This window comes from Fukomys damarensis, unplaced genomic scaffold (genome assembly GCF_012274545.1).
Source record: "Fukomys damarensis isolate Sample0158 unplaced genomic scaffold, DMR_v1.0_HiC HiC_scaffold_21, whole genome shotgun sequence".
Lineage (NCBI taxonomy): Eukaryota > Metazoa > Chordata > Mammalia > Rodentia > Bathyergidae > Fukomys > Fukomys damarensis.
Genome location: NW_022900933.1, coordinates 27,530,530 through 27,542,810, shown reverse-complemented (window position 1 = coordinate 27,542,810; position 12,281 = coordinate 27,530,530). Strand labels below are relative to the sequence as shown.

Genomic DNA, 12,281 nt, shown 5'->3' with positions numbered 1-12,281 from the left:
TCCCAGAGGAGACAATGGAATATTCATGTTTCAAACCCTCTCAGTTCAGTCTGTCCTGTATGTTTCTCTGGCTGATTTTCATCTAAATACTTTCCCTGCAATAAATGGTAAATATGAGTATAATAGCTTTCAGTTAACTCTGAGTTCTTATAGTAAATTATTTAAAGTGATTTTCATTCTGTGGAGTCCCTGAACTTAAGGTTTATAAGTACACCATTATTTTGCCAAAAGAGTTAAAAAGGAGAGAAGAGACAGAGGAGAGAGAGGGAGAGAGAAAGAGAGAGAGAGAGAGAGAGAGAGAGAGAGAGAGGGAAAGAGAGAGAGAGAGCTGACTTTGAAGCTTATGGAGTCCAACTCTTGGATCTTCCCCTAACAATTATGTCACCTTGGACAACTGATTTCAACTCTCCAATGTTTTATTCAATGCTATGGGAATTGATACAATCTATCTGGCAGGATTACTGTGAAAAACAAAGGGAAACTATTTACAATATGTCTCAGTTTGATATGTAACCCCTGGTAAGTGCTTCATAAACATTAATTTATTGTTTTGAAATTCACAAAGGGCTGTGCAAGCAATTAAAGGAAAATACTCCTACATCAGTGTCGTCACCCCAGACACAGACTCTTTTTTAAAAAAAATAATTTTAATGGTACCATTTAGATAAACATAATGATAGTATTCATCATAGGAGATTTGTACTAGTACGTGATAGATCTTGAGTCCTCTTTTTTCCATCTCCCTCCCCCTCCCTTCAGCCCCTCTTCACCCCTTTGTTTACAAAAGCTTTGTTTCCATTTTTTCCTTCTTTTCTCATTTTTTAAATTTTCCCTTCCTTCCTTTCCCCCACATCCCCGCTACCCATGCTTAAGAATAGTAAAAGAATTAGGTGGAGTAGAAGATGCGTGAATTGTAAGCAGTGAATAAATCTGAAACAAGTCCTCATTTCATACACCACACAAAGAAATGATTCAGGAGAAGATTTAGAGAAACCCTATTACTTCACACTACATATACCCCACAGAGAAAATAATTCAAGAAAAGATTTGCAGAATTGTTATTAGAAAAGTGAATGATTGTGGAGGTGATGATTACAAGGGCCAAGCTGGAGAATGCGGGGGGCATTTAAATTTAATCATTTATTCTTTAGAAAGATTCTTGCTAAGAATTTTCCATGATTCAGGTATTGTTCTAAAAGCTGAGAAAATAGCTGTAAGCAGGCAAAATTCCCCTTCTCATGGAGGTTGAATTCTTGTGGAAAAAAACAGCAATTAGTTATGTCTGTAAAAGAAATGTCAGGTAGCTATCATAGTCCTGAATAAAAGTAAACTAAATAGGATGAACATTGAGAGTATGGTGATATTTGACAATATATAGCCAAGAAAGTTTTTTATGAAAAGAAGACACTGGATTAGAAACCTGTAGTATTGAAAGGACAAGCTTTGCACTTGCTGGGGGAAGAGAGTTTCAAGCAGAAGGAACTTGATGTTGAACACTCCCTGCATAGCAACCTGGTGGTAGCATTTAACTTTACTGCTATTTTTTAGCCAATTTATAGAATTTAATTTAACTTCATCCTAATATAAATTTGGAAAAGAATATGTCTGATAGGAAACACATAATTGAAAAAGATAATGCAGTGAGACTTCTTCATTGAGATATTAAGAAACACTTTAAAATGACACCACATAGAGTACACTGAAGACCCGAGAACCAGCAGCCTGATTATTGTACTGAGTAGCAGCTTGGAATTTGTCCCTGAAATATATTAATTAACATCCTATATGATTTTACAACCACGGGAAATCATTAAATTGCATTGGACAATTTTGCCAAGTAGAAGAAAATTTAGCAGGTCCCCACATTTCATTCAACAGAATATTTTTAAGACGAGTTATTATATGAGAATATAATCCACAAAAAAAGAAATTGTGGGTTAATACTTAAATAATCTTGGAATAGAAAGTTCTTTGTAATATTTTCAGCTACAATAGAAATTTTATGAACTATACATATGAAAATTAATTAAGCCTTCCCCATACAGTTTCCAGTCATAATTTAAAAAATCAAATTTAAAATATAGTTGAAGGTAAAATATAGTTATCGGCTACATCAGACACTTTCTGGTATTTCAGCATTTTTCTGTATTTTTCTATCTCATTCCTTAAGCATAAGGTACTAGGTGAAATTTGACTTTTTGCATAATGATATTAGGTTTTAGTCATCACAATTCTTACATTTAACATTATATGCTGTCCATTTATGTCTAAATATTTTTAAAGTATGCTTCTTTAGGTGAAAAATAGAAGAGTTTAGAGATATTCTTCAAAAACGAATCACATTGTTCAAACACCTGTACAAATTCTTCATGGACTTCCTGTCCATCCAAATATTTCTCAAGACCATAATAGAATTCCCTTCCACGGAAGGAGACATTTGAGAACATTTGGATATGACTTTGAAAGTAGAATGTTTTATTTTCTCCTCCATTTCACTCACAATCAAAAACATATGGAATGTTTTATTTGCAGGCTACAAAAACAAATCAGACAGGAAATTCTATGCTGGAAAGAATTTATTCCTCCTGTGGATCAGGAGTCTAGTTCTGAGTCCAAACTTCCAAGCCCATTACTTTCTTTCCACTGTCATCAAGGTTACTAGCTCCTTTTGCACTCCCTGATATTGCTTCCACTCTGGGTAGAGTTATCAGGGCGGCCTCATTTCCCCTCCTGATATTCATTACTCTGTCTTTTTCTATTTCTTAGAAATGTGTTGTTTTACCTGATTATTGCCAGTTGCTATATATCAGGATTGCTGCTTGTATGCTTTTTTCTGCTGATTGCATTCCTTGAGTCTCTTGGATCTCTATCCACAGGTAGTCAGTGTTCAAAACCAACTTGTTCTCATAGCATTTTGATTATGAGCTAGGCAACCAATGAGCATGTACCCCTGGTCAAACCCTAGGTGTCTCTCCTTCCTCATACTCAGTAAGGAGGTCCTGAAAGATGTGAACTAGGTTGCTTTTATTGGGATAGTATTTTCTGCAATGGGACATTATAGTTGAATAAAATGAAAAGGCTGCCCTTTAGAATTAGACACACTTTGTGTATGAATTTCTGCTAGTGGATTAGATCTAATTACTGATTTTTGAGGTGATTTATACCATGGGATCTCTTTTATAGCTGTACTTATTAGCTGCCCAACAATATTTAAAGATTCTAAACTACTTGCTTTGCTAATAGCTTTGTCTTTTCCTCTTCTTACCTGGGATCCCTGCTCTTTAGGCTTCATTTCATCATAAAGAGTATAAAGGAACTATGATCTTTCAACCCCCTCCTCCATTTTAAGGTGCTATGATAGCAACCACAAAATATGACCTTTGAGAGTAGAAAAAGGTGGTAGTGAACCACACAGTGGTGAAAAAAGAAAGCATTTGTTAGATAAAAGGTTTAAGGATGAAATAAAAATAGTAATAAAATAGTAATAGTAATAAAAGTCAGGCCCTATATCTTGTTTACTACACTGGAACACTGATATGTGAAACCCACAAACAAAAACATGTTTACTGGAGTAATACCTTTGCAGTGGGAAAGGTATGTACATGATCAAGTCCTGGCTAAGATCTACAATTTTTAATAGAATTAAGAAACAACACTGAAGTACTGCTAAATATTAATAAATAAAACATTCGCATATAGGCATGAGTATAAATTCTAAATATAAGATTAAGCATAAAGAAGGCTTTCTTTAATATATTTCAATTTCAGTGCTTTGAAGGAATTCCAGTTCCGCAACTAAGCTCATTCATGCAAGTATCAGAGTAGAGAAATAGTTGGGCAGAAGAAGTTTAAAGTCTGGCTGTTCATATTGACCGATCTTTCTGCTGCTATATCCTTGCCTTGTATAGTACTTGTGGAGAATGCTGACTGATTTTTTTTTTCGCCAGCACAAAAAGTTTTAATTTTTCCAAATTTTTCAAATGGCAAATGAACAGAAATTCAAAAGTTGCAAATTCGCAGCTGCAGTCTGTGGGGAGAGAAAAACTGCACCCATTAAATCTACAAAATATACCAGCATGTAGAAAAATCAATTGATTGGCAGATGTGAATATTTACATCTCTCCTTAATTGCTTAAAATCAGCAAGTTGGGAGACTTGACTAGACTTGGCTGCCATTCAAGTTGAGTACAAATGCTGTTTCGGTAGGAAGCTAGAGAGGATGAAATGTGTATGATACCTTTCGAAAAGGACAAAGAAACTAGGGGAGATAATGAGAAAATTACAACCAGAAAAGCTGAAAGTGTTTCAGCATCTTGATCTTAGAGAAATTAAGGGATCAGAAAGTAGAGAGCTGTCATCCTCAATTGCAAAGTCATTAAGTATTACCAAATGATATTGGTTAGTAAATTTTAGAAACAGGTTTTCTGCAATGATGAGCAATTATGAAAATAGGGTTTTAACAGAGTTAAGTGATACTACTAGGAACTCACCCAAAACCCTATGTGTTTGATTTACTAAAAGCCATGAAAAAATTGTTTTTAATTTTAAAGAAATGGGATTTAACAGACCCATCGCAAACTACTTAGGTTGATTCTCAGTTACCCATAATACTGAAAGTCATAGACTTGTCCTAACTGGAAGTCAAGGTCAGCTTCAAGATGCCCTGACCATGAGTCTACCTATTGCTGTGGATGGTTTCTTTATTTCCACCTTCACAGAATTTAATGGAATCCCTCCTCCTGGAGGGTTTAAATATGATTCTACTAACAAGGAAATCTGCTATATGGCTTTGAAAAATTTAGCCCTATAAATTAGAAACAATGAGCAGAGATAATACTGATCATCCAAAAAGAATATTTGGCATCAACACCTATCATAATTAGAAAAACACTTAAATAAATGGAGGTATTAACACCTGGATTAGAAATCACAAGGCACTAGAAGTAAATTGAAAAAGCTTGCTTGCTTTTTTTGTTTTAGTTTTTAAATGAATGTCATGTTCTATATATTCAAAAGTAGCATGATTATATTGACAAGGAAGTTGGAGGTATAAAATGTTAATTTTTCCAAGATTACATGTACAACAAGTGTTGTGTTCAGGATTTGATCTCAGGTTTTAGAAATCCCTCAGCACTCATGTTATGTTTTCCAGTAGAAAACCAGGAAACCAAGATTTCCACATTAAAGAATTATGTTCAACATGCAGAATAAAACCTTCCATTACAGGAATAATTACAATAGAAATTTGTGGAGTTATTTTCTATTACTTCTTTAGAATAGGAGAGATTTCAATTATCAGAAAGTGTGTCTATGGAATTCTGAAGTCTATTACAGGAGTAAAAAATAAATCATTTCTAGTTTGAATAATATTTTCTATCAATTTACATATTTCTCTTCTTTCACTACTTTTTGTAACATCTAAATCCTGAGTTTAAAATATCTTATTTTTCTAATGGGCCAGGGATTTAGCTCAGTGGTTCTGCTGCTGCCTCGCAAGCACAAGGACCTGAGTTAGATCTCCGGTACCAAAAACAAAACAAAACAAATCTTACTTTTCTTCCTTCTTGTATATTAATACCAGACAAGCCTTTGATTACAATAATTTCATTTTTCTATTGTATTACCACTGTTACTTTTTGTTTTTAGAGATTGTTATCAAATACTCTAAGTTCCTTAATTCTTGTTTTTCCAAATTTTCTAAAACGTATTCACTTATCTAGTTATTCAGGTTAGACTTAGAAATCATCATATCCTCCTCTTTTGACTTCTAAATTAAATTCTCAATTCGACTCTTTCCTTCAGGGTATCTTCATAATTGTTTGTTTATTAAGATTTTTATTATATTCCTTGTTTTCTTTGTAGAGTTTCTCAAGTTTCCTAAAGATTTTACTGAAGATTACTCATAAACATTTCATAATTTAGTTAATTTTGACAAGGGAATTCAGTTTGCATTAAGCTTTAAAAATTTTTAATAGTTCACACAAGATGCTGACTTCTAAAAATGTTTACTTATAACTTCCTATCTGCCTAAATATTACACGAATTTTACTGATTACTTTTTTGGTCTTCGTATACAATTATATAAACTGTAATTAGTTCTCTCTTCTCCCCCTGCCCCAGTACTGGGGATTGAACTCCAGACTTTGTGCTTGTGAAGTAGGCTCGGTGCCACTGAGCTAAATCCCCCACCCAGTTCTAATTTTTTATCTTTTGAACTTTTGTACCTAATTTCTTCCCTTTTTCCTTTCTTCTTTCTCCTCTCCTTCTCCCTTCCTTTTTCCTCTTTCCTCTTTTTTCTCCTATACCTCTTGCTTTTCCTCCTTTCTTGTCTCCCTTTCCTCCTCCTCTTTCCCCTAGTCCTTCTTCTCTTCTTCCTCCTTTTCCAATTAAAACAAAGATTCGGTATCTTGAAGGAAACCTGAAAAGAATGAGCATTAAAATTTGAGTTAGAATTTTTGTTTTACTTGGAAATCTTGCCTGGATCAAATATTTCTCTATTTTTAAAAGATTAGTTTATTAGTACCTTTGTGTAGTGCATAATGTTTACCTTCCTTGTGGGAAGTTGGCACATTTACATAACACATCTTAATTACTTTGTTCATTCCTTTTCCCTTCCCTTCCTCTCCTCTCTACCCAGCTTTTGGTGCCCCCTTTTTTGTAAATGTTTGCAGTACATGTATGTAGTTGGCCTATGTCAATAGCTTCCAATTATGTCTAGTGAATAAGAACTGCTCAAATTAAAAAGGAAATGAGATTGGATGATGAAAGAATTCAAATAATATATTTTAGATAAATGCCATGGAAACAACACACCACACTGAGTACCGTATTTGGGGAATGTAGAAAGACTCATGAAGGATTATTACTTTTGTCATGATGACACAGATTCCTTCAAAAAAAAGAAAGGGAAGATGGAGACACACTTATGGTTCCCAAATCCACAGAACTCTATCCACAGATACGATCTTACAAAGTAACCTTATTACTCTACTCAGGATCTCCATTAGTTTCCTGTTCTCTTCAGAGTTACAGCTAAGGGCTTTGTGCCCCTCCAAGGAATGGATAAATTGTTTCAACTGTGTTCTGTTGAATCATTTCCTGTGGATGATTTCACTCATGTTTTCACTAGTGATAAAATCATCCTGGCACATTTGTCTTTTCCTTGTTCCAGTACCACAGCACTTGCCAGTCCCTCTGATTGGACTGTTCCCCTCACAAACAAATGTAAACTGGATTCCTTATCCCTTGTGATTCTTGCTTCTGAACTCACCCTTTCAGCAAAGACAGCCTACCTGAACTTTTCTTCTCTCCTTACTATTTCATAACCTCAGTTCTTGATTTACTTCTTTTGTTTACTTCTTTTCACCTCCTTCACGTATCTTATTTATTCTTGGTCTCTATTATTATAAGCGATATAAGGACAGCAGTTTTAGTACCCTTGGTTTACTATGAAAACCTTAATTTTAAAACAGAGCTTGTCCCATACTATAGACTCTATAAACGTAGTGAGACTTGTTAACAAAATTGGCAATTACATAATCGATTACAGAATACAATTTGCCATATCCAGACTAATATTAGAATACCCAATGTAGAACTCCCAAGGAGTTAGACCTTCTATTATGGATAAAGAATTGACAACTTTTAAACTAAGTTCTCTCTTGGTGGCTTTTTGTTTTATAACAATAGATGAAGGAAGTGACAAAAAACATTAAAAATCATGGAGCTCAGGGTATGAACTCTGATGCTAATAATCCTATACAATGCCATTATTCTTTTGCAGAACAATTTCCAGCCCATGCTGTAATACTTATTGATGTTATGTTTACAGCAATATTCCTAGAGCTGACTTCTCAGTAACATGTCTGCCAGTGTCAATTCTGTTGGGATGTTAAATATTTTGAATGCCAGGCTACTTGGAGATTAAGAAACACCTTCATTATTGGAATTCTTTCAAGAAAAATAACTATTGCAGCAGGTCCAAAATGTTCAGCCCCTCATTTCTTTTCTCCCTGTTGAGTACTTCTTATTTTGATTTGCTTTTTTTTTAACGCATAGTTTCTTAGAAATTCAGTAATGTTAGAGTACAATGCACTGTAAACTCTCAAGATTTCCTGGATGATTTCCCTTTTGCTCTTTCATTTGCCTAGATGTTCATTCCTATATCATAGATTGTAGGTATCTGCTTGATGTTTGCATCTAAGAGATTACCTTTAGTAAGAGACTATCTTTGTCCATGCAATGCATTACGGATTATATCTAGATCTCTCCCCAAAGCCTCATGTGCTCATAGATGGGGCTTTTGGCTTTTGGGAATGACTGCATCATGAGAGTGTGATACTGGCTCATGGGTGTTTGATGCTAAATTATGTTACTGATTAGTTTAGCATAACTGAGTTGGATGATGGACAAACCGAGGTGGGAAGACCTACCTGGGTATGTGTGGTACCAACCATTAGGCATGTGTCCTAGAAGGAATAAAAGGAGAAAAGAAAGTAGAGAGAGAGAGAGAGAGAGAGAGAGAGAGAGAGAGAGAAGAAGGAATAGTACTTCTTCCTGTCCTCCATGCCATGGACTGTTTCTCATCTACCATGCTCCTCTGTCATGCTGTTTTGCCTTAGAATCAGCTGACTATGGACTGAAATCTCTACAAAGCGTGAATTAAAATAAACTTTTCCTCCTTTAACATGTGGGTGTTGAACATTTTGTCCCAGAAACAAAAAGTGATTAAGATACAATCTAAGTAGCTCATTGCAATATTCTCTCACATGGATCTTTTTTCCCTCCTTCATGTATGTCATTACCTGAAATTATTCCTTTTGCATTTATTTATATGTATATACATTTAGTTATTCGCCTCTTCAGTAGAGTAGATAATAGTTGATGGCAGGATCTTGTCTACATTTTGAAATATACTTCTTGTATATAGAATTATGCCTGACTACCTAATACATGGAATAAATGGTTTGTTAATAAAATGAACTAATGCTGCCTGATGAGAGTAGCTTGATATTTAAACCACTGGATTTGATATTAGAGCTAAATAATAGGGTAGGTGTTACAGATAATGAAAAAAGAATATGTGAAAAATAACAGCCAAAGATCTAAAAGGGCACTGAGTAGCCTTGTGTGTTGTTTCATCAGATGGCATTTGGAAGCTCTGCTCTTCCTAGTTCTATTTTCAACAGGCTGGTGCTACTTCTATTGAAAGTGAAGCATTTATAAACCAAGGCAAAATAGTTCATTTTTACTTTTTCTCTCATGGGAAGCACTCAAAGATACAATTCTAAAGGATAAACGTCTGGAGGAGGATAGGTGGGAGAATTATATGATTCAAACCAGAAACTTATATAAGGATAGAATGTGGCCCTTAACATCAAAGTTGTGGTTGAATTTTGGAAAATTGAAGGATAATGCTTGGCTGAACAGGTACAGCCTCAATGCCATTCACTATATGATTTGATTTAAATAAAAAATTCACTTTAAATTCTTATTTACAATAACACTAGTGTAGAATATTACCTGCAGGTTATATGTTTAGAGGTATATAAAAAAGTCACTACTTCTCTGACAAAAATGAACTCTTCTTCATTCAGTTATTCAGTAAACAGTTTTCAAGCATAAAATATGTTTGCTAGATTTCATAATAATTTCTGGGGAATCCACATAAATATCAAATCAATCTCTGCCCTCAGGTATTCATCACTCACTAGCTACAAATTGCTCTGCTTTGTGCTTGGGGAGTAGTGAAGTATTATCAAAGACTAGTGTGAAAAATTAAATAGTTATAAACTACATGACTAAATATATGATTGGCACTCAGTAGACATACAAGAAAAGATCATTACAAACTTCCAAATTGGAGGTGTGTGTGGTGGATTTGCAGATTAGATTAAAATATAATTGTGGAGAGGAATGATATTAGACAAATAACCCAAAGGTTAGATGTCCAGTGTTATAGTGTTATTTGGGGATCTATAAGTGTCCCAGACACTCAAAGGAAGATCAGAAAGTCTGTTCCTTGGGCAAGGGATTTAGCTTAGTTGTTCCACCATCTGCCATGCAAACTCAAGGACCTAAGCTCAATCCCCAGTACCAAAAAAAGAAAGTCTGTCCCAATCTATAAATTTGAAATAGGCCTTCAGAGATTATTAGGAATGAAATAATCAGGAAACAGATGGGAGCTATATCATTGTAGATGATGATCAAAACTTTGTAGTGACTGGATTAAATAATCTTTAAGGTCTCTTGTGAACTGGAAATTCATAAATTTTCTTTTGAGTAATAAAATAAAATACTGCTATATAAAGTAGAATAGACCAAGAATATTCCAGAGGTTAGTTCAATGAATATGCTCTCCAAAGCTACAGCATCAATACCACCTGGAATCTTGGTACAAATATAAACTCCCCGACCCCATCCTTTGTGCATGGGCCCAGGAATTGATGTCTTATTGAGGCTTCCTGGATCACCATCTTCAGTTATTATGCTTTATATTTAGATGTTCTGCCCAATAACATATTTGCTCATAGATAGGGCTTTAGGAGGTGATTGGATCATAGAGGTCTATTAGTCAACTGACGAATTCAGAGCTAGATTTGATGTTGGAAACTAAGGAGGTGGGTTGCTGGGGATGTGGCCTGGAAGGGCATATCTCCCTCCCTGGTTTCTCCTTTCCTCTTTCTCTCCCTCCTGCCTTCCATGCCACTAGTAGCTTTCTCTCTGTTATGCCCCTCTACCATGCCACCCTGACAGGAAGCCAGCCAACTGAATGAAGTGTCTGCAAAAAGTGAGCCAAAATAGATCTTTTCTCCTTTAAGTTGCAGGTATGAAGTATTGTGTCCCAGTGTTGAGGAACAGGACTGAGACATCAGCTAAATAATTTACATTCAGAAGGACAAGTGTTGTAAGTACTCACTAATGGGTAGAATGAGAAACAGAGGCCACAAAAGTAGAAGGGAGGCTGTTCCCAGGCCAGAAGAAGTAAATAAATGAGGATAGTAAAAAGATGAGTGTGATCAAAATAGATTATACACATTGAAATCCAATATTTTCTAAAATTAGTAGTTGCTAATAAAAACGTATTTTAAAAAATAAATCAGATAAATCCTCCTGGTGATCTTAAGTCATGCTGAAGTTTGAGAACCCTTGTTCTAGGACAGGAGGATATAATGGGTTAAGAAAACAACAAAAAGAAAATGAAAAACTAAAATTCAGTGGTGATTAAGAGAATTTGGCTCATTCAGGATTTAAATTGCAGTTGAGTGTCTTTGCAGGTTCTGGACTACCAGGTCCCAAGATGACCAGCTCACCCGAGTCGCTAACCCTGGCTCTTCCTGGAGCCATCCATCTGTACTGTGCTTCTCCTCAATGTCTTAAGCCTCCCACTGGCTGCGATTCTGCCTCTCCATTTATGGCAAATGGGCCCATTCTTTTATTACCTCATTAAAATATTGAAAAACCTCCTTTTTCTTTGAAGACTGCTTTTTTTTTTAGTACCACTAACGTCTTTGTAGTTTATTCTCAGTTTTAATTTTATTTGTAGTTTAGGCTTACTTACTGAAAAAGCACAAATAGCCCAAATGTATAGCATGAACAATCTTGTATAAACCAAGCACAACCACGAAAATAGCACCCATTTCAAGAACAAAACATCAGCAGCACCTAGAAGCACTCCCATGGTGTCACAGTTACCACCCATCCTTGAGTAAATGAAATAACTATCTTTATTTCTATCAGCATGTATTAGTTTTGACGGCTCTTATCTATAATACGCTATTTGTTCTCACTTCATCCAATTATATTATTTGGAAGCAGAATCTGTTTTATTGATCCCTTCATTTGGTTGCTGAAATATCATTAATAGCAACAGTGGTGTTGAAATATCACTACCAATAGCACTGTGACTTGTGAGCTTATGAAAGGTTTGTCATTCAAGATCACAAAGTGGAAAAGAAATGCACAGTTTTATTAACAACATCCAAACAAGATAACAAAAGAAAAACAAAGGTGCTATGCAAACTGAGAAGCAACAGGCTTCTAGGTATCTTGCCCTTAAATTCCTTGCTCTTTGACACCTATCTTACTCACTGGTCTTCCTTTGAAGCAACTGGCTCAAGAAAAATCTGTCATCTTACCACCTGTCTTTTTTCTATTGTGGCCAGAAAACAATGCTCCGAAGTGTGGCTCCTGAAATCCTGAGTACTTTGAACTAGAGTCCATAAGAAAGGGCTCAGAAGCAAAGGCCCATGGTACTCACTTGTGTTTCTTTTTCCTGTCCT

The 12,281-nt window shown here is 35.2% G+C and overlaps 1 long non-coding RNA gene across 1 annotated transcript in view; it reads left to right on the top strand.

Moving 5' to 3' along the window:
* LOC104856773 overlaps positions 1–11,459 on the top strand; it is a 30,903-nt gene extending 19,444 nt beyond the window's left edge. The window contains exons 3-4 of the long non-coding RNA XR_778709.1: positions 10,821–10,906; positions 11,277–11,459. This is a non-coding gene — a long non-coding RNA (uncharacterized LOC104856773). The remainder of the gene's footprint in view (positions 1–10,820; positions 10,907–11,276) is intronic.
* Positions 11,460–12,281: the final 822 nt, after the last annotated feature.